Source organism: Artemia sp. Qi Xiang Cuo, chromosome 5 (assembly GCF_049724085.1).
Source record: "Artemia sp. Qi Xiang Cuo chromosome 5, ASM4972408v1, whole genome shotgun sequence".
Classification (NCBI taxonomy): Eukaryota; Metazoa; Arthropoda; class Branchiopoda; order Anostraca; family Artemiidae; genus Artemia; species Artemia sp. Qi Xiang Cuo.
The window spans coordinates 28069296-28093113 of NC_142798.1; the positions used below are offsets into that span (position 1 = coordinate 28069296).

The window sequence follows — 23818 nt, forward strand, 5'->3', positions numbered from 1 at the left end:
CTTCTTAGTAGAATTTTAACCCCAGAGAAATATTTTTTTAATAGTTAGTCGGATTGATAAATGCACTATATGAGATAAACAATAAACACAGATATGAGAAGATTAATTGAACGAGCAAGAAGTCAACAAATTACTGTTTGAGTTAACAAAAAAAAGATCATCAAAACAAGAAAAGGAGGAACTGAGAAAAAAATTAGAGCAAATATATGTATTCAGTTCTTATATTAAGATGGCATGGAGTCTGTGGATTATATATAAATGCTTTTACTTTGTTTTGGCTTGCTCATCTATTAAAGAAAAGAAAAAAAATGTTTATTAGGGAAATCTAACCGAGGTTTTAGCTGGTCATTTATTATTTTTCTTTGCATAAGTAGGTTAATGAGATTTTGAGATTTGAGATTCAGTTAATACTGGGTTTTACTGATACTAAGGTTTAGCTAGTTCTAATTTGAACCAATCATATTATTAATATATTGTTCTGTTTGTCATAAAAAAATGTAAAAAAATTCTGATTTGCTCTAATTATATAAATGGAATAACATACATTAGTAAAATCTAATTTTACCTATTAATCCCTATTACGTTATATAATATTATTAAGTTAAAATTTCAATACAGATGTACTATGCTTGTAGTTATTGATAAATTAATGATACTTTTAAATATAATAAAATAATGTAATACTTAAAATCTAGGGTTTTGTTTGTTATTTGTGGTCATTGGCTTAAACTCCAGTAAATCACTTCTACCGTGCTTCAAAAAGTGACGCCAATCGTTTTTAGTAGTCTTGATTTTCTGAGGGTAATCGGGTGTTGCTAACTAACATCTATTTGTGCAACTTTAAGCCTAGTATTTCTTGCAATCTCAACGCCTATTAATAATAAGAATTATAGCCAAATAATAAGAATTATACATATTTTGCTTGAGTACTTTTTGGACGCTACAGCCAGGGGCGTACTGAGGCTCATTTTTTTCGCGTGTTGTTAGTAATAATAATGTTCTCTTGTTTGGAATATGATAAGTCCTGGCTATTTTAGAGAGAGAACGTACTAGGTTTTTGAAATGTTTAAATATGTATTTCATTTTGGACTTTAAAGAATTTTTTAATAGAAATTTAAAGTGATGTTAGGTGTTGTTGATATAATAAAATTAATATATCGGCTTGCGTTGCTCCTTCTTTATTACGTTCAGTAGTAAAAAAGCCATTTTTCGAATAAAATTCGCCAAAAAAGTAATTTTTCTAAATGTCTGAGAGGGGAGTCTAAGTCTCCTCTTTAATTGAAGAACATGGTTTACACATAAAACTACTATGACTGTGTTTATGTATGACTTGATACATAACCTCTAGGTGTTTTATTAACCTTCTTTTATGAATGAAGACACAAGACCGGGTCGGTGTCACACGGTGTACATCTCTGTCTTGGTTACCCATTAAAAAAAATAACAAAATACGGTAATGTGCTTTTTCTTAAAGACCGGAATCGAATATATATCTTACTTGAAACTAAAAAAAGTACTTTTATTTGTGTTTTTTGTTCAAGAAATAATTGCTTTGACACACCCTACCTATCCACTTCCCCCATTGTTCTCCAGGTGACCATTTAGAACTTGATCGGCTCTATCTGAGCTTACAAAGTCACGCCAGCAGCATTTAAATCGGGTTGTTAAGTCAGTGCCACTGTATAGCCGTTTGTTTTATCTGGTTGTGATATTGCATGTTTGCTTTTGGATTCTTGGCTTTACTTTATACCTCCAAATTTATTTATTTCAGGCCCAAGGAAAGAATGGGTTTTTTATGAAAATCTACCTCCTGCTACAGTCGTTGAATGGTTCAAAAAGTTTTTTGATATTACAAGTCCTCCGACCCAGTCGCTCCTAGGTGATCTTGCCACCTGTGCTACAGATAAAAATCTTAAGTTATTTTTTAACAGTCGCTCTCAGTGTATACGAGGAACCTAAAATTTTTGATCGGTTTTGTATTGTGTATATTTAGTTTTTTGGATTCTAAATTAAAAATGGGGGTTCTTTTTTTTTGCCACGGGGGGTTAATTTGTGTTTTTGCAATAAAACTTTTTTTTTTATTGAAATTGGACAAGTGTCAATATAAACAAAATATTGTTGTATATTCATTTCATATTATTAACCTGATTCTCAGGATAGCGTAAGCCTTATAGATATTTCGTAGCAGAGTATCATCAATACTTTGCATTTTTAATTCTGATTGGTAAAGCTGTGCTGACAGCCTTTGTATTAAATTTATAAAGAAGAATGCGTGTATTTAAATGCTAGATCCCTGTTTGGGTATTGTATTTGTGTATGTAATCTCTAAAGAGTTATTATTACAAATAAATTGTAATTCGAGATTCTTTTTTGAACATCTCCATTTTTTTTCAGTAAAGTTTAAAAATCATTTTAAATATCAGTAATATCTTGATAGAGAATACTCACATTTTGGGAGAATTTACAAATTTTTCTTTGTTCTTTGACTTGAAAAAAAGTGATTCTCAAACTATTTTGTATTTAAAAAAATTATATGAAAAAAAATACATTTTGCATTTGAGTTGTTTATTTGAAGGTTGTGTAATAGTTAATTTAATTACGAGTAACCAATTTTATACATATAAAAATATTCATATACAATGCTTAAAACATAAGTAGTATCTGGATGTTTGTGAACCCTTTAAATGGTATCTTTTTTATTCAGACTAGCCATTTTTCAGTAGTTTCTTACATTTATACCACTTTGAGACGAATTTTGGGAGTGTATCCTTTCTCAGGTGTTGAATAAAAAACTGTCCCGTACATGTTTCGGATGGTCTTAGCTTGATGATTATGGGTCACTTCATTTGAAAAGAACCGCATTTGCTGAAATACTATTATAATATCAATACAGCAAGACTGCAAATAGTTTCTAACTACACACAGTTTCAATTGATAAAATAAAATAATCCTGATTCATAGAATGTCTAAACGAAGCACCTTAAATTAGCTCTAGACGGTTATCAAATCCCTATATATAAGATTTTGTTTATATATTAAATTATTATAAAGTGTTTTGGTATACTTATTTATTTACTTGAAAAACCCTTGAAATACGCAGGTAATTAATTTTACGTAAATAATGTGAATTTTCGTGAAATCATTTATGTAAGTAAACGTTTTATTTAAATACCACAGGAGTATGTAATTTTAATGTGTAAAGTATCATCTACAAATGCAACTGACACAGAGACATTCACTGTCTTTTCTGTATCCAATTGTATTTACTAATAATGATTATCATACTGACGATTCCGTTTTATGGTGAATAATAATGCAAAATCCCATAATTTTTACCAGCGCAGGTGTTCAAACTGTTTTTCATGGTAATATATGTGGCTATAATATCTGTCTCTTTCGCTTCGACCGCTCTTTTTTTTATGTAGTTGGACCTCTTCCCTGAAATAAGTTCTGCCCTTTTTGAAATTTCCATTTTGGAGCGTTGTATGATTCTTGCAAAGATTTTGGCCACATTGTTAATGGAAATTTATAAGTATAATGTAATTTGGTGACTTCTTTCAATTTGATATTTACTATGGAACATAGTAACTAGCAAAGCTGTCAAAACGTAATAGCCTTCTCCAGTATTAGTGAGTCTGTATTACTTGCTGAGTAAATATATAAATATAAAACTACGTTGATTTCATATGTGTACATATTTGTTTTTTATAATTACGTTATTACAATTGCAAGCTCAAATTATATCTGAACTTTAAAAAAGGTAGGTTTTTACTATGAAAAAATGTAAATTATTTTTGGACTACATTTTAATAAATTCAATATTTTCAAAGTATATATTCTAAAATTTCCTTCTCTCCGACAAAGTTGGGGGTAGTGCTATACTCCCGTGCCAATGTATGGCAGCTTTCAGTACAAAATACTTGCAAATTGACTGTTTCGGCTCCTTGCTCAAACTCCAAAACAAGTCTAGAGCAAATGTTATTGGTAATCAATAAAACTTCTAGCTAAAATTATTCTTTCTTGGAAAAATGTAAACTGAGCCGTTTTATTTATTCAAGCTGAAGGTCATTTCAACTACCGTTTTTCTATTACATAATTTTTATTTTCTTTTTGTTTCTTCTCATAGTTCATAGTTTAATTTCTTATTAATGTTAGGATTAACAATGATAAGAAAGGAACCATTGAATTACGACCTCCTTAAACTACTTTTGATATTAAAACCATTTATAGTAACCTAAATGCCACATTTAGTCATAACCTAAATGCCACATGGCTTTCTGATATAATAATAATAATTTATTTATAACCCACTTTTATACAAAACAACCGATGTAAATTTCACTAAAAAGGAATACAAACAAAGTACACTAAAATTATGATCGATTAAACCTTAATCACACGGATAAAACACACGAAAATAAACACGGATAAGATTAGGCTTTGTGCTTAGGGACCCACAGTCGTGTCTTTGTAAACTAGTAATAAGCAATTCGAACAATTGGCTTCTGTTGGTAGCACCATACTTCTCAATAAAACGTGTATTACGATATAAATTGGGCAAAATATATTCCCAGGATCTAGGTTGCTAAAGTTATAGCCACCTGTATGTGCTGGGATTGCTTGGGCCAGAGAGTAGATTGAATTTTGTTTCTATTTCCCGCGATTATAAATGTATTCAAGTCTACTTATGATAAGTGAGATGAATTCAAAAAATAAAAATAATTGTAATTAAATGATTACGTTAAACATTTAACTTTAGACTTTATGTGTGAAAGTTTACACGTAACGTAACTTCACCACTTAGTATGGACTATTACGCACGTAATATGAAATTCTCTTTACGGAGAAAATTTCGCCCCTATCATAGGCAATGTAAATTAGACTCGAGCTCAATTTGAAATTTCAAGTTACTTAAGTTTATGTTGAATTAGGAAGCAGTCAATATAGCACCAAACAAAATTGTATTTCTTGATGAACAAGTGATAAATTTTGGACAAGATTTTATAAACTTTTCCTAGAAAGCCTTTCATCCTTCATCCTCGCTTCAATCTCTATTCCACAGTTCATATATTTGGAGAGTTTATTTATGATTCAGACGATGATTGTGACTGTTTTATGGATTTTTATGTTAACGTAGTGTAAAATAACTTTTATAAAATGGACATGTTGTACTCATTATAAAAATTGTCATATGATAATACATACTTAGTAAAAAAAACGTTTAAAACAACTTAAAGAAAAACTCATTACATTAAAATTACGTTAAAACCACTTCTGGAAAAAAAACTTTCTAAAAATAAATACACTAAATGTTTTATTTCTTTTATTTTAGTGAACCTCGACTTCATTTGAGAGAAAATCCAACAGTATCTATTATACTGGTATGACAGGTTACAGGCATCGCACCATTCAGGTCTTTCTGGATGCACAGGGCAGACCTGATGAAAGGTAATTTTTATGTTGTCTAACAGGTCTCAAATTTATATCGAATGTCGAGAGCCATAGAAGATCAGAAGAGCTTCACGATGTGTTTCAGACAGATGTCGTGAATTTTTGGATTCCAAATAAAGGCTATCCAAGAAGAAAAAAAAATTACACTAAAATTACACGCAACGTAACTCTATTTAATGTTGATTTAATTTTCTTTTTGAGATGTGTGTGTTTTCTGGGATCTGATATGGCGTACACGAATTAAGTTGGGTTCTTAGCTTCCGTTAATCATCTGTCCTGACTTCGTTAATAATATACTCCATGTGTTGGACACTGAAAACTTTAATTATCTATCGCCTTTCACGGTTTTAGATACTTTTAAACTTCTTAGATACAAAACTAAAGAAGTCACAACCCCGTCTTTAAACCCCAACAGTCCCAATGGGTACCAAAGAGCCCATTTTTTTGGGAATTCGTAACCCCAACTATATACAGAGGAGATTCTAGAAAACCTGCAAAGAATATCCTAGTCAATGATTCTGACTAAGAAGAAAAATTGTATACTTTTGTCTTCTAGCAACCAAACCAGTAAAGACTAATAAAATTTATATTGGTCACAAAAGGTGTTTGACTTGAAATTTGATGTAGTACGGGTTGTTTTGGGCTAAGTTCATTTTGATAAATTACTTTAAAGGTGGTTAATTATAATGATCTAAAATTATGCAAGTTCGGCGGTTCTAATTTACTTTATAATTTGTCAAATTAACACATTTCAAAAAACAAGTAAGTAAATTAGTTATAGAAATATAAAAATTTTATTAATAACGAGACTTTCTATTAACCAGATATTAAATGCCAACACAATTAAGCTTGGTTCATCACCAAACAATTTTTTTACACTGAAGTTCTCTCTAATCACAATGTAAGGGGATTATTTTTGTTAGTTTAGCAAACAAAAGTAAATGCAACTACATTAATATACCCACCGGTCTTTGTCTTTGCATTATTGATAAAATATATAGATATAATTATAAACGCTAGAAGTTTCACTACTTAAATTTGTATTTAAATATATTATACTATTTTACAAAAATATGTTTGTTTTTTCGTCTAAATTTATATTTTATTATGTTAAATTCTTTTTTCTTTATTTATTGTTATATTAACAGTTTGTTACTATTTTTAATATTACCCTGTTTGTGTTTTTTAAGCGTTAACAATCATTAATAATTTTTTTTAGAAGAATTCTTTTTTTTTCGTCTAATATTTACGTGCCCTCGAAGAAATTTTTAGATTCATGTTCCTGTGTCAATTTACTCATTATATAGTAATTATTTTTTTAAAATTTTTCTCTAGTAGTCTAATTAAACGGTTTAAGTAGTCCAAGATATTTTTTGCCTTAAATTTGGATGTAAATAGAAAAAAAAATATCTTTTCCAATTCTATTTTGGCAGAGAAAATGATAACAAATAAAGTTTCTGAGTTTAAAAATTTTTGTATGGAGGTAATGGTGCTCGTCCGGTTCTAGCCATATTGATAGTTTGCCTCTTGTTGATAGAATGAACAAAAGAGAACATTGCTAACGGCTTTATTTTATATATTGATAGCCCGTGTTTCTAGCAAAGCAATGAGCATCATGAATAGCTTTTACAGCGATATCTTTGAAAGGAGAGCCGAGAAAGACTCTCTTAGATCTATAGAAAACACGATTTACCAAGTACATGTTCTAGATGTTTAAAAATAAGTTATTATAATAAGCACCTGGTCCAGTGCAAATCACGCGGTGAGTGAAGTATTGAACGATTTAACAAAATACTCCATCAATCCCGCCGTGCTTGCACACTTCGATGCACACACACTCAGCCGGGCTCTCCCAAACATTACATTCCAGTTCTAATAAATTATTTCATATTATCTGCTCTCACAGTGACGTAGTTTTACTTTGGCCGTATTTTTCGAACTATAGTGTAAACAAGTCACCATCATCACCACTAAAAAAAGCTACAGGTTTCAAAATCTCCTTTGACGTATTAATTGCAATAGGTTAGTTAAGCTGAATACCTATCTCTATAAGTATAGAAGATGATACTATACCCATGTCCTCGGCTTTTTCATGACATTCCATCAAAAAAATTTTTATATTCATGCGTCACCTCTTATGAGTTGGGCTGGGTCTTGTTCCTCTGATACGTACTGATTTAATTAGAAAATTGCTGGCTCTGTAGTACAATTATTGGTTTTTGATCGTGCATTATTCAAATCCGATTCTATTAATAATTTCTAAAAACAATTCTATTATCATTTTAGACAGTTCGTAACGTGGCTTTGGTAGGCGTTGTAAACGTGAATCAGACACTGTGGTCAACCAAGGACCGCTCGGGCAGGGTAGCGTGCGGGCTCTTTTGGTTTTACACAAGAGAGTGTACCATTCACGTGACGGGTGGGAGGTTGCTTGTATGGATTCTTGTTTTATTGCATATCTCTCGACTCTTATGCTAAAGTAAAAGGTACGATCTAGGGGCCCTTTGTTCATCGATTTAGCGTGACGAGAATGATATTATGTCTCATCAAACTTTCCGAATAAAAAAGCCTCGCTGGCGTAGTGGAGTTTCCTATCAGCTAATTTAGGGAACCTCTAGTAATTGATAAAATCCTTGGCTATCTCTCGCAAACGTCTCTGACCGGGCCCGGTCCTGATTAGGAGTTCAGGCGTATGTTGAGAGCAACGACTTCTTTTCAGGGCTACAGTTCCAAGCCTGTATCTGTGCGGTTTTTTACCCCACCAGTAGCAGGGGTCCAAGGACATTCGCTGTGCTCGATAGCTGCTGTCGAGGTGAAGGTCTACCCTTTTTGGGTCTCGAATTGAGTTGGTGGCTAGCCATCGTGAGAGTGTGCCACGCGGTTGTTGTCAGTCCAAAAGAGAATAATTCAAAATGCTTAATCTTCGTAGGAGCGCGCGCCACACTTTACGTTTCCGTGTGGTTGAGGACTTGCATTTGTCGATTAAATTAAACGTTAATAAACGGAAATTTTTTCGTCTAACAAAAACTTTACTTTAGTGGGCTACGATATTGAATTAAATATGACAGGAAGAGGAAAAGGAGGAAAGGGGGCGCAAAGCGTCATCGTAAAGTTCTTCGTGACAATATCCAAGGAATCACCAAGCCGGCTATTAGAAGACTGGCTCGCCGAGGTGGTGTAAAATGTATATCCGTCCTAATGTACGAGGAAACTAGAGGCGTTCTTAAAATTCTTATAGAAAATGTTAGTAGCAATGCTGTCACGTACACATAGTAAGCCAAGAGAAAGACTGTAACTGACCTGGATCTAGTTTTCGTTCTGAAGAGTCAAGGTCGTATATTGTATGGCTTTGGTGGTTAATGGTCTCCAAATGCGTTTTAAACTGTCCCACACCCCCGACCAAACGGCCTTTTTAAAGGCTAACACATTTTAAAACACGTACTAGGCAGGTTCTTATGATCCTTTTCTTTGTTGTGGATTTAAAATGTCATTGAATATTTTTTTTTTTCTTTTCGTCTCAGGAGCAATATCTAATCATAATTATGCGAAGAAATGACAATTTCCATTTTACTGTATTTAGCTTTTCCTTTCATATTTGAATAAAGTTTACTTTCTCACAATGGAATTCTTCAAAGAAATAATTGTTGATATTAACTGCACAAGCCATTCCTTTCATGTTTTAATTAAGTAGACAATAACGAAGGAAAATATGTTTCTATTTATACTAAATTACCTTTGGTCCTTAAAATTTTGACAAAAGTAGTGAATTGATTGTGTGCAATTAATAAACATTTATCAAAAGCTGGCTAAATTTTAGATAGCGAAATAATTTTCTTGTAAACTGCATCATCAGTTTCAAACTATATAAGAAAAGGCATGCGACTGACTTTAATTTAGAAGTTGGAAAACAAAACGGTACTTGTGCACACGCTGGTACACACCACTAGAGACCGTATCAAGAACACCAGACCCGACACCCGTAAAACGGCTATTTTCAAGAGATAGACGATTGCAAAGTACAGTTTCTCAATTAGTTTAAAATATGTAAAAGAGTGTTTTTGGGGTTTAGGGGGGGAAAAGGTCCTTATGTTTGGCTACGTCTTTCGTATATGCTCTGCTTTAACCCCCTCCCCCCCTACCCCCTAATGTGCATATATATATATAGCACAAAATTGTTTCGAAAATAGTTGATATTCTTCCTTTTGTATTATATTTCATGTTAAATAACCAATCTTGAATTATATCGTTTTTCAAACGCATGGTGAAATTAAAATAAAATAAATTCGAAATTTTTATTTTACTAAATATATACATATTTATACATTTAAATAAAAATAAGATTAGGCGACCCTACTTACAACATAATTATCTTATCTTTTTTTTTATAAGGCCAGTTTTTAATGTCTATTTATATTTTTTAGGCAAAAATAAAAAAAATAATGTAAAAATTAAATTTATCAGGTTTAAAATAATTATTTTAAAATTGTTAAGAATATTTATTATTTTATACATAATGTGATCGAATCAAAAAAAAAGAAGTTTATTTCAATTGTGCAAACACTTTCTCCCACCGAAATCATATTATGCAAAATAACAAACACTGTGCTTTTGTTTACAAGTGCTGAGGGAATTATAATTAATTTACTTTCATTGAAATAAAGTTATAAAACACAATACAACCCAGTTGTTATGGTGTTTTGTTCATGCAGATTAGGGGTTTTTATAGTAAGTTTTGTAACTAATTTCAATACGAATTTTGAAACACACATTCATCTATATTAAATTTTCTGAAAGCACTTGTATTGAATTTTACTAGTAAAAAATAAAAAGTGGAAGCCAAGGATGCAAAGTCTCAGTACAATTAATTTTTCTAGTATTTAATATTAGTTTTGATAGATTTATACTATTCTCTGCTCATGTCCTTGAAAATAAGCATGGAAAAAGCAATGAAAAAAATATGTACTCATAGAAAACAGATGTTTCAATACTCTTAATACAAGTTTTATTCCTAAGAATCCCACCTACTAATGAAAAATGTGAATAATGTCAGTAGAAACACCCCCACCAGCTTACCAAAGACCTGCGCTTGCGAACCGAGAGACCTGTTCCACTTGCGACGGATTTGTCTGAAGTACAATTATCAAAATTGAAACATGAGAATTAAGTAGATCCGTAAGCGAGAGACTAGAATACTGAGAGTACTATCAAATGTCTGAAGTTGAAGTTGAAGAGGCACCGACATCTGTAGAATCCCAGAGCATGGCTTCACCGGCCAAAAATGATCACGGGGAATCTAGCCGTCAGGCCGGTCTCACATACATAAAGGCCAATTTCCAGGTGGGCAATGATGCAACAGTTGTAAATATGCATCTTAAGCAAGCTCTGAAGCGTTGCATTGCAACTTGAATTGTTATAAACCCAACATGTAAGGGCGTAACCGATACTTTCAAGCTTGCAAAGACTGCCGAGTCCAAAAAATCAATATCAGTAAAGCCAGCCAAGCCCACAGCTCAGACAGACGCAGTCAAGAACACAGTCACACCTACAACCGTGAAAAAGTAACCTTCAGCCACAAAGGTCACCAAGCCTATGGGCTGGTAGCAATAACCCTATAAAGGTTTCAAAGACACCCACTGTTGCCAAAAAATCCGTATCAGCAAAGAAATCTACACCCACGAAGGGGTCGTCTATCAAACAGGCTCTCGCCACGAAAGTGGCATCTAAACAGCCAGTCGCCAAGAACGCAGTAGCCCAAAAACTAATGTCCAGAAGAGCTTATCGTAGACTACCACCCAGCCCTGTTCAGGGCAATCAACGCACAGGCTCGCCGCTCGAAACTTTCTGTTAAGAAAGATACAATGATATTAATTTTAAATTAGACTTCCTACTTTTCCCTTTCAACTATAATTCAGCTGCTGTTTAGGCCTAAAACACGTTCGACAATCTTTACTTTTGAACTATAGCGTTATTACCGTCTAAAAAACACCATCTTCAGGACTAATTGTGACGTCTGGCTCATAAGGGTTCAAGCTTATTAATAAAGTGGTAACAATAATAAGCTTACAAATACCTGGTCATATCCGAATGGGTTGAGCAGCAACTTCAAATCGTGGAGGCTATTTTGTAAGAGAGAAAAAGCCCCCAAAGTTTTTCCACCTTTGATGACTAGGCTACCCTATAGCTTCCTACCCGAGAGGTCCCTATCGTACATAAAATGTTTCTACCTTTGATGACTAGGCTACCCTATAGCTTCCTAGTTTAGATTAGGAAAATGAGCTCCCTCTCCTCTAATAAATGCCTAAGCTGTGTAAGTAAATGAATGGGAAAGAACACTTTATTTCTTGTTACAAAAGGACACGCCTCGAAAGTTTATTTAGATTCTGTTGGGTAAGAGAGAAATCCCTCCACCCCTCCCCCCTCAATTGAGGGGGGAGGGATACATCCGGGGAGGGGTACATCCCCCTCTCCAAGCGATGGGGCATACAAGGCTGCATATCCATTTGCTTTCGTAGCAAGTTATTTCAGGAGGAGGGTTGCTAGCCCAACCGTCCCTAGGTTCATTTAGTTCTCCGGTGGCTAGCCGGATATCCAGAGGCACGTGAAGTCAGCTCTGCATGCGCTTTGAATGCATGGGAGCAGACTTCGGACGAGCACCATTACCTCCATACAAACAAAAAGACACACCTCCAGATTATTTGTTATACAGGTAATATAAAAAACATAATATTAAAATATATTCTTTTCTATTCAAATAAAAATTTAAGTCAAAAAAAATATCTTAAACCTACATAAAATTTCAAAACGAGAATCTTGAATAAATAATTTTGAATTCTAGAAAACTAGAATTTTGACTTTTTATGCTCTATATAATTAGATCCTCCTGAAGAATTCTGGAGACCTGCATGTTTTAGCTCTCTTAGATCGGTCTTTTCTAAAATATCTTGCACACCGTGATCTCTTCCTGGCGGGATATTCATCTTTACTATGTCTTTTCTTTCGGTCTTTTTTTTCTGCCATCTCAAACCTCGGAGTGCGGCCTGTCCTTTTTCTCTTCATTTCATCCACATTGTCCTCTTTATTCTCAACGATTTATAAATGTGCTTCATTACTCTCTTATGAATTTATGAAGTCATAATACCTGCCATTACAAATCTCACAGTCTCAATAAAAAGACATATCTCATTCAAAGCTTTGATCAATTTTATTATTGATTGATGAAACTTTAATTTTCAAATGAATGCTTCATTGTCCGTGTGTTTGACTTATATGGCGGAAACCGCTGTCCACTTGTGTACAGGTCGCTCTTCGCGATTTATTGACGTTCTTTCTTAATTTTTTTTATTTTTTCCGTATGTATTAAAATTTTTATTAGTTTGTATGATTTTGATCAATTAAGACTATAATAAATAATAAGCAATTCATTATTATATAATTAGATTTATTTTTCGGTGCTTCATAAATGCTAACTTAACAGCAAATAAGCCGAGGCTAGTTTAAATCTGTCAACAAGTGTGTTCAATGCAATAGAACAACTTTTGTCAATGAATTTCTACCATTTAAATCGTCTTCGTTTTTGGTATTACTAGAATTTAGTACACATGCTTTCATAAAATATAAGATCGATGCAGGTGTGTTTGAAAAGTTGTATTGAAATTAATTCTAAAAATCTGATTAATAACACAGAAGTAAATTAATAAAAAAATCCTACCCTAGAGCTCCCCCTGGTACATAAATGTTTATACCTTTGATGACCAGGCTACCCTATTGCCTCCTAGGTTAGATGAGGAAAATGAGCTCCCTCTCCTACACTACATGCCTATGCTATGTAAGTAGAGGAATGGGCAAGCAAACTTTATTTCTTAGTACAACAGGACAAGCTTCGAAGTTTTATGTAGATTATGGTAGTTAAGATAGAAAGCCCTCTACCCCTCCCCCATCACTTGCGGGGGGAGGGGTCTACCTGCTCCCCTCTCCCAGCATTAGGGCATCCCAGGCTGTATATCAATTTCTTGTTGGAACAATTAGTTTCCGGAGGAGGGCTGCTAGTCCACTCATCCCTCGATTTAATTAGGTCTCCGGCGGCTAGCTTTATCTCCAGAAGCAAGCGACGACAGATCTTATTGCACCATGATTGAAGTGGAGCAGACTTTGGACGAACACCAGGACCCCCAGACAAAAATTTTTAAACTCAGAACCTGAATTTATTATCAATGTCTCTGCCAAAAAAAACTTGAAAAAGATATTTTTTTCTCTTTACATCCAAATTTAAGGCACAAAATATCTTTGACTACTTAAACCGTTTAATTGGACTACTCTTTCAAAATGTGAAAAAAATCATTAGTATTTAATTAATAAATTGACACAGAACCTGAAGATAAATATTTTAGAGAGGAACGCAAATCTTATAATAAAAAAAAAACAATATTAGACAAAAAAGTATACAAACTTGTTCATAAGAAATCCAAAAAAACAGTTGAAAAGGTCTAAAAATATCAAAAATAAAATATAACAATAAATAAATGAAAAACACTTTCCAGATTGAAAATATTAATAACTATGAAAAAAAAATCCTATTTTGGTCACTATTTTATAATTTGTCAAGACAGAGTGACTGTTGACCAATCCTAAATGTAAGACTTTAATATAAACATTGAATATCAATTTCAAAGCCCATTGGTGATCTAACTGTCGTTTCAATTACTTGATTGGATTGCCTTCAAAAAGATAAACCCCTTGCCAGGTGAGTCAAAATCAATGTAGTGTCAAAATAATGGTTTTTTTGTCACCCATTGGGACTGTTGGGGATTAAAAACAGGGTTGCAGATTAATTAGCTTTATAAATAAGAAGTTTAATGGTATCTAAAAACGTGAATTGCGAGTTATAAGTCCGGTGTTCAGTGTCTAAAACCTTTATTCATGGGGACCATCCGTAATAGTCACCGGTTCGCTCAATATAATAACACTCATTCTTTCTATTACATTCTCCAAATGTCACGAGTCACCACAAGACCGCACCACATCAAATTTCAAGCCAAACAACGGTTTTGCCCGAACTATATTTTAATCTTCTTTATTGGGTTGCATGTAAGAAGATAATAGGATACCATTTGTCTGCTTAGTCAAAATCAATGACTAGTATCGTCTGTGCTGGTTCTCTAACGTCACCTCTTGAGATAGTTGGGGTTACGAATTCCACTAAAATAGCTTCTTTGGAACCCATTGGGACTATTGGGGTTTAAAGACGGGGTTGTGAATTCTTTAGTTTTGTATCTACGAATTTTAAAAGTATCTAAAACCGCGATAGGCTATAGTTAAGTCCAGGTTCTTGTTGATAAAACCGTTATACAAGGAGACCCGACGTCATTATAGCAGATTAACTATAGCTAATAAACCACCTTCTTTCGGGTACGACCTCTCCGAGCCACGACCCACCACAAATATACAAAATAAAGTTAACTAAAAATGACATATTATGACAGGTCGTATAATTTTAGTGTACTCTATTTCATTATTGGATAGACATTTTTTGGAATCCAACAATTCACGGCCTCTTTCTGAAACCACTCGTGAAGCTCTTCTGATCTTCTTAAGGCTCTAGACATTCGATACAAATTTCAGACCTGTTAGAATATAGAAAAATTACATTTCATGAGGTCTGACCTCTGAATCCAGAAAGACCTGAATGGTGCGATGCATGTACCCAGTCCTACCATTATAATTGATAAAGTTGGATCTTCTGTAAAATGAAATCGAGGTTCACTAAAATAAAAGAAATAAAACATTTAGTGTACTTATCTTTAAAAAGTTTTTTTTTTCCAGACTTGTTGTTCCCGTCAGTTAACGGTAAGCATTGTTTCTGTAAGGTTTTTAAGCGGTTTTAATACTAAGTACGTATTTTCATATGAAAAGTTTTATAATAAGTACAAAATTTACATTTTATACAATTTATTCTATACTATTTTTACATAAAAATCACTAAAAAAGTCAAACTAATCGTCTGAATCATCATAAATAAACTGTCCAAATCTATGAAATGTGGTATAGAGATTGAATCTATGATGAAGGATGAAATGCTTTATAGGAAAATTTTATAAAATCTTTTCCAAAATTTATCACTTGTTCATCAAGAAATACAATTTTGTTGCTGATATATTGACTGCTTCCTAAGTCAACATAAACTTAATTAACTTGAAAGTTTAAATTGATCTCGAGTCTAATTGACAGTTACTCTTATAGGTGCGACATTGTCTCCGTACAGCGACTTTCATATTACGTGAGTAATAGTACATACTAAGTGGTGAAGTTACTTTATTAGTAAACTTTCACACATAAAGTCTAAAGTTAAATGGTTAACGTAAACATTTAATTACCATTATTTTTATCGTTTAAAGTCATTGCAATTATCATAAGCAGACTTTAAAAAATTTATAACTGCGGGACATATAAAAAAAATTCAAGCTCCTCGCCGACCCAAGCGACCCCCTCGCATGCCGGTGGCTATAACTTGAGCAACATTTATATTGGTACTATCTTTTGCCCAATTTATATCGTAATACGCGTTTTATTGAGAAGTATGGTGCTACCAACATTATCCAATTGTTTGAATTGCTTAGTACTAATTTAACAAGACATACCTTTGTGTCCCTAGGCCCAAATCCTAAGAGGCTACGATTGAAAGTGCCTTAGATTCATTTTTAATATATAATAATTTCCGTGCAATTTGTTTTTAGTAAATTTTAGTTAATCTGAAATAGGTGAATTTGTCTAAGTTAGGGTACTAAATATTGTCTAATTATAATATCGTACTTAAATTTGTCATTTCGGTTATGATTAAATGTGGCATTTAGGTTATTATAAAAGTGGGTTATAAATAAATTATTATTATTATATCAGAAAGCCATGTGGCATTTCGGTTATGATATCTTATGTACATTACTCAGTTCACGCTAAAAGGCAAAAAGAGAAGAAACAAAAAGTAAATCAAAAAGCTGTTCAATTCCCCAATTAAAAGCAATGAAATGGAGCTTGAAGCCGTTAAACGGCAAAGTTTACATTTTTCCAAGAAAGAATAACTTTAGCTAGAAGTTTTATTGATTACCAATAACATTTGCTCTAGACTTGTTTTGGAGTTTGAGCAATCAGCCGAATCAGTCAGTTTACAAGTATTTTGTACTTAAAGCTGTCATACATGTTCACGGTAGTATATACCTAAAAACAACGATTGTAGAGAGAAGGACGATGGGGCAGAGAGCATGTTCCAAGATTAAAATAAAGCTCGTTACTCAATCAAAGAATTTACTTTTTTTCTAATTAAAAACCTATAGGTTTGACTTAATAGATATAATTTTGCTTGATCAACTGGCAGCGCGTAAATATAACAGCTAAATGTTGATTTATCAGAACATCGATGATTTGAAACTTTATATAAGAACTCATCAAGTAATATAGAAACAAACCTCCTGAAGAAGGCGTTTACGGTTGTTCCAATGGTTGCTTTATTCAGGTACATTTAACAGAGACCACAACAATATTAACCATCTGTAAAATATAAGACTAATTTTCAATGAAACAATGGGAATGTTTCTTTGCCCAGACACTGAGACAAAAAGGTCATTTCAAAAAGGGCGCAACTTATTTCAGGGAAGAGGTCCAACTATAGAAAAAAAAGAGTTGTCGAAGCGAAAGAGACAGATTTTAGAGCCACATAAATTACCATGAAAAACAGTTTGAACACCTGCGCTGGTAAAAATTATGGGATTTTGCATTATTATTCACAATAAAACGGAATCGTCAGTATGATAATCGTTATTAGTAAATACAACTGGATGCATACCAGACATTGAATATCTATGTGTCATTGGGATCTTTATAAAAGATTAGCCAGAGTCAAATTAACACCAAATCAGTGCCTGGAGAAATCTGGGGACGGTAAAATAGGAGGGCATGTGCAGGCACAGGATACACGTCACCAGCATGACCCGCGTGTGGTCAGTGCATTTTCATTAAGGCGTTATATTTAAACAAAAACTTGAGTAAATGTGAATAATTAAACAAAATAGACATGCTAGACGTGCTTAAATTACTTTTCGAATTTTAGTTTTTTATTTTAAACAGTATATAAATCCTTAATATTTTATTTTATCACTTGAAACTGTGCGTAGTTAGAAACTACTTGAAGTCTTGCTGTATTTATATTACAATAGTATTTCAGCAAATGCATTTCTTTTAAAATTAAGTGACACATAATAATATAGCTAATACGATAAGAAACAAGGACTTGCCAGTTTTTTTTATTCAACACAGGAGAAAGAAAAAATTCCCAACAGTCACATCACATTTGACTCCAGTTAATTCTAGACGGCCACCTCTAGCGTCTGAATAAAAAAAAGGGCTACTTGAATGAGATATCGAAAAGCCAGCTAAGGGGGCGTTTTACTCTTTTCTATATTATATTTTTTATACATATAGTGTTTGTTATTTTTGTATACAAATTTATTAAACACCTTAAAATAAACATCTCCCAATTAAAATGTAGTTTTAAACATATAATGTATTTAACACCATAATAGTCATGTGCTAATAAGTTTTTTTTTCAAATAAAAGAAGAAAGAAAAAATTTGTAAATTATACCAAGATTTACAAATTATTATATTAAAAAATATAAATTTTTAATAAAAAATAAATTATATTTTAATGAAAAAAAAAATGGAGATTGATGACCTCAACTAAAACATTCCCCAGCATTGTTTATCAGCAATCTTGAACGATTTACGACAAAAATACAATTATAGCTCTAATCAAAAATATTTTAGAGCAGATACTGAGGTGTACCAGCACCGTAGTGTACAAAGTTTGTTTCTGCCAAAAAGAAATGTTTTAATTTACTGTTTACTATATCCTCATTAGAATAGCTGTAGCTGTTGTCAGGTTCAATATAAGATAAAAATTCTTTAATGTTTAAAAGTAATTTTTGATTAATCGGTTTTTATATTTAGTAACTTAAATAATTGAGTCAATTTCTCAATGTTTTTTATTATTTTATTACTTGGTTGATCTTATTGAACACTTACTATCACTCTATATCATTGAATAAATTGTTCACATCGGGTAATAAATTTGACTGTACCTGTAACTGTTAGATCAATACAGGTATGTGAACTAAAGAAACTAGAAGATACTGACTAAAAGATTGGTGTCATCTATTGGAGTTTATAGACGAGAGCTTCAGCAGTGATGCTCAGTGACTAACACAATTCAAGTAAGCTCAGTATGGTTGGCCATTTGGAATACTTCCACTGCTCATACCTGCCCACATCCTGAAATAAATTTTACGCAAAACTGTTAATTTTTCAACATATTTCTAAAACTAAGATATGACAGTGTTTTTAATCTGTGCTACAAAAGCAAATGGAAAAAAGCAAAATAGGTATGGCAGCCGTGCAGCTTAGGGTTTGGATATTTGCAGGATATATACAGCTAAGTTATTTATAAAAGTTTCCGCAACGTTAAACGAGAAATACAGCAAAATCATAAACTCTTATCACTTTTTACAAATGAACGAAAGTCAAACATTTTTTTTGCCTCCTCAGCTCCCTCGCTCGAGGACATTCCGTGTCCTAATTTTCCCTATGAATTGTAAGCCTTGAATTAATTCAATGATTGTTGCCTTATTTTTTTATTGCTACACTCTGACATGAATTTATCCATGACAGCCAACGAGGTGTTACATTTGAAACAGAATTCAATTCATATTTCGGTTTGAACCACACAAGTTCTAATAAGTTATTGTAATATCTTCCATGAAAAGATACGAATGATAATGCAAAGTAAATGAATCCTCTAGGCTACTTGTCTAGCAATATTACTTACCTAGTTTTCAAAGCAAGAGGCATCAAAGGAAAAAGGAATGAAAGAAAGAAGTAAATCTGATATTATTTTTCCCTATATAGCTTAAGTGTGAAAAGAATGGCTTTAAGGTAGAAGTTAGAGTTAATAACGTAGTACCAGGACTTTGAAAGATTTTAAATAATAGCCTCTAATTAGCACAATATAAGACAAAGCGAGTACTAAGAACCCAAACGGTTATCTCGCATTTAAGTACACTAAGTATTATTTATAAATTTAAAGCATAGGATGTCAGCACAGCTTTAGCAATCAGAATAATAAGTGCAAATGATTGATGATACACTTATACAACATATCTCTTAGGCTTACACTCTCCTTAACAAAGTTTTAATAAAATTTCATAAAAATAAACCAATATTTAATAAATATTCCCTTTTTTCAAATATAAATAAAAAAAAAGTTGAAAGTAAAAACAAAACTTTAAAAACCCGGGGCAAAAAAAAAAAAGACACAAAAGTTTGAAGTGAGACTAACACACCATTTAAATAATTAAAAATTAAAAGCTATAGAATTTTTGTTTAAACACGTCCCCATCTAACGATCTTTAAAATACTACTTGAGCTTCTTGTCTGTAGATGTTTGATAAATAAAACCGTATAGTTTGTGGTTGGGTGTAGTTTTAATCATATAATAATTTTTTAACATTTCCAAGACTGTATCAGGAGGCAGATTTTCGTGCGAAACTCATTCTTTCCTTGGGCCTGAAATAAACGAATCTGGAGGTATAAAGTAAAGCCAAGAATCCAAAAGCAAACATGCAATATCACAACCAGATAAAACAAAAGGCTATACAGTGGCACTGACTTAACAACCCGATTTAAATACTGCTGGAGCGACTTTGTAAGCTCAGCCAGAGCTGATCCAGTTCTAAATGGTTACCTGGAGAAAAATGGGGAACGTGAATAGGAAGGGTGGAAGGGAGAAAAATGGGGAACGTGAATAGGAACGTGAATAGGAAGGGAACGTGAATAGGAAGGCATTATTATGCCTTATGATCTGAAGCATTTACATTTTTTCTTGAAGTGGATATAATTCTCTGTCTAACTAATAATACCATTTTTCAATGTGATTGAAGTCACTAACACTCGCCAAAATTTATTTTGGAGATTAGGGATCCATAAAAAATTAAAAATTAGAAAATGTAGAAAAATATGAAAAATTACACAACAAATTGAAAGATTTCACTGGTCAACTCCCTCCTTCCTTCATACCGTGTTGGTAGTAGAGTGGATGAGACAGTTATTATCATCAAGAGTAATTTATTTCAATTATAAAAAGTGAGCTTGCTTATTTATTAGTAAGGACAATTATAGAACCGTAGATACGTATTTTACTTGTAGTATATTAAAAGAAGTTGCATTTACTATGTTTATCGAAGAAAAATCTCGATCGTTTAGAAATCGGTATTTTGATAAGTACGAACGTAGTGTTATGATATAAGCATAGTTATGACAAGATTAATACTATAGAATACCTATTTAAAAATTAACTGGATTAATTAGTAGACTTACTTCTCTGCATTGAAAATTATTATGTTTAAAAGAATCACATGTATATGACTTAACGGCCACACTTCATCACTGTTTTAGAATTTTGTTGCCGGAGTTATACAGTTCGATTACATACTTTTATTAGTAAATGATTTCTCCGTAAATAAGTATTTTTTTTTTTAAATGTTGGTTTTTTAATTTTGTAAATAATACTCTTTTTAAATTAATAAAACACGACACTTTCAGCCTGATAGTCTCTTAAATAGCCTCACAATTAATTATCACAACCCCCACACTCTCTCATTGATAGAATAGTCCTCAGTCCTCGTTATTTTTTAGATATGATACGAATTGTACTATCCTCTCTCGTATCTTATCACCTGGGTCATACAGAGACGTCATAGACGCGGGGGTCGGGGAAACCGATTGAATTCTTGCAAATTTTCGTGCGGATGTTTCACTTACTAGATTAGCTGGTGCAGGGGAGTTATCAAGTGTCCGTAGCGTGACTCTGGCCGCTCAACATGAATCTACAAATAGAATGGGGTGCCCTGGCTAAAGGGCCCCTAGAGGCATCTGGGGGGAGTATGCAGAAGGTACACCGTCTGTCTATACTTTTAATGAAATGTGCTAAAAAATATGCTGTCATTCACATTACTTTGCTTTCTAGATTAATTCTCTTTACGAATTTTCTATAACTTTTTACTTACTAGATAGTCCTATTCGTGTCAAAGAATCTCATTTAACTATTTTTCAATATATATATATATATATATATATATATATATATATATATATATATATATATATATATATATATATATATAAATATATATATATATATATATATATATATATATATATATATATATATATATATATATATATATATATATATATATATATATATATATATATATATATATATATATATATATATATATATATATATATATATATACACATAAGGAGCAAGGAGCTAAGTAAGGAGCACGCCGGCTCAATAGTAACCGAAACTCTAAAAAATAAATACCAATTTTGATATCAATAGATACATCAAAAGAATTGGATTTTTATGCCGATTTCAAATATATAAATTTCATCAAGTTTAGTCTCAGCCTACCCATCAAAAGTTACGAGCCTTAGAATATTTGCCTTTTTTTCAAAACAGAGGGGGAAATACCCCCATAAAGTCATAGGCAATTCGACAGGGGGGGAGGGGTGCACGGTACGTTGGATGAAATTTCCACGGAGGAGTTTTCCGTGAGGGGGAAAGGTATATTTCATAGAGGGTGATTGTGTCTATATTTCAGAGAGGGTCTTTGTATATATATATATATATATATATATATATATTTGTAGCCCTTAAAAGGGCTGTTTATTATTTTTTGGTATTGCCTATTTCAACATTAATAAATAAAAACTAAAATGGCGCTAAGTAAGTCTAAGTTTGTTTGAGTAATGATTGAATGTTGGGCGGAACGAATCCTTGGGCAATTGTAACCCCCGAATTTAGCTTGGTATGCTTCGTAGTTTCTTAGGGATCGCTGAATGAGTCGCGGTATTCTACGCGTTTTTTTATTGGAACGTGCATCAGGACACTTAATATAACGTACCTCGTAAGAAAACTACTCACTCACTGATTCACGGTCATTGGGTCTACCTGCTCCAACTCGATCCACAGCGTTGCCCTTTCTCTGAAGGCTTTCGCACATAAACAAGGTGACGTGGAGCAATACCCTGCGATGCAGTTACTGTGCCGGTCAAATCACCTTACAACCCTTTCATTCTCTGGACCTGGTTTCTAGGATACGAAATTCACTTGGACTCTAATCACGAACAAATATAACTGATGTCTGATCTTGAAAAGCTAAGGCGCAAAAGTTTTATACTCCAGCCGGCGAACTCAGTTCCTCTGACAAACATTCTGTGCGCGAACTCAAGCTTGTATAAAACCCGAGTTGTAACTTGTAAACGCTATTCACTTGATAATTGAATTTTGTCAAGACTTCATTTAATATGGCTCCAAAAACTTCAGGAAAAGCAGCAAAGAAAGCTTGTAAGACGTCAATAAATATCAATAAAACTGATAAGAAAAGGAAAAAATAGAGGAAGGATAGCTATTACATTTACATTTACAAATTTCTCAAGCACGTGCACACCGCCACCGGTATTTCTAGCAAAGCAATGAGCATCATGAATAGCTTTGTCAACGATATCTTTAAAAGGAGTGCCGCGAAAGCCTCTTGTCTAGCTCACAACAACTAGAGGTCCACCTTCAAGAGTAGAGAGGTTCAATCTGCTGTGAGGCTACTCCTCCCAGGGGACCTCGCCAAGCACGCTGTTAGTGAATGCACTAAAGCTGTAACAAAATACACAAGCTCTAAATAAGGGATTTACCCCGTCTATTACCGCCCACTAAGCCGGGCCAGAAAAAACCTAACATTGTTGTTCTTACAAATTATTTTAAATGATCTCTCAAATATATGGAATTTCAATTGGTAATTAATTTTCGAAATATTGTTTAAACAAGTACAAATAATCAACATTAAAAAAAGATTAAAGATTCAATATCGAAAATTTCAAAGTTTTTCAAAATTCAAAATTTCAAAATTTCAAAGTTTTGGAGGCAGGTCCCACGGTGATTTTATATGAATTAAGATATATATAAGAATGTTTTAAGATAATATAACACTGGCCTCGGCTTTTTCATGACATTCCATCAAACTGATTTTTATATTCATACGGCACCTATTTTGAATGATGAATTGCCATGTTTCTCGGTGGAGGAATAATTCGCTTATATATATTAGGGCTCTGTTGGACGTTTATTTTTTTTTTATCTCGTATAATTCCAATATTTTACTATTAAAAAATGCTAAAATTCGTTTACTTCTCATCGTAGTCATGTCGTACTGTTTCTTTGTTATTAGTTTACAAATTTAATCATGAATTTATTTCAACCCAGGAAC

At 32.8% G+C, this 23818-nt stretch overlaps 2 pseudogenes; both read left to right on the forward strand.

Moving 5' to 3' along the window:
• Positions 1-8512: 8512 nt before the first annotated feature.
• On the forward strand, positions 8513-8811 carry LOC148952000 (histone H4-like; annotated as a pseudogene).
• A 13835-nt stretch (positions 8812-22646) lies between these two features.
• Positions 22647-23237, forward strand: LOC148952001 (histone H2B-like; annotated as a pseudogene).
• The last annotated feature ends 581 nt before the right edge of the window (positions 23238-23818 follow it).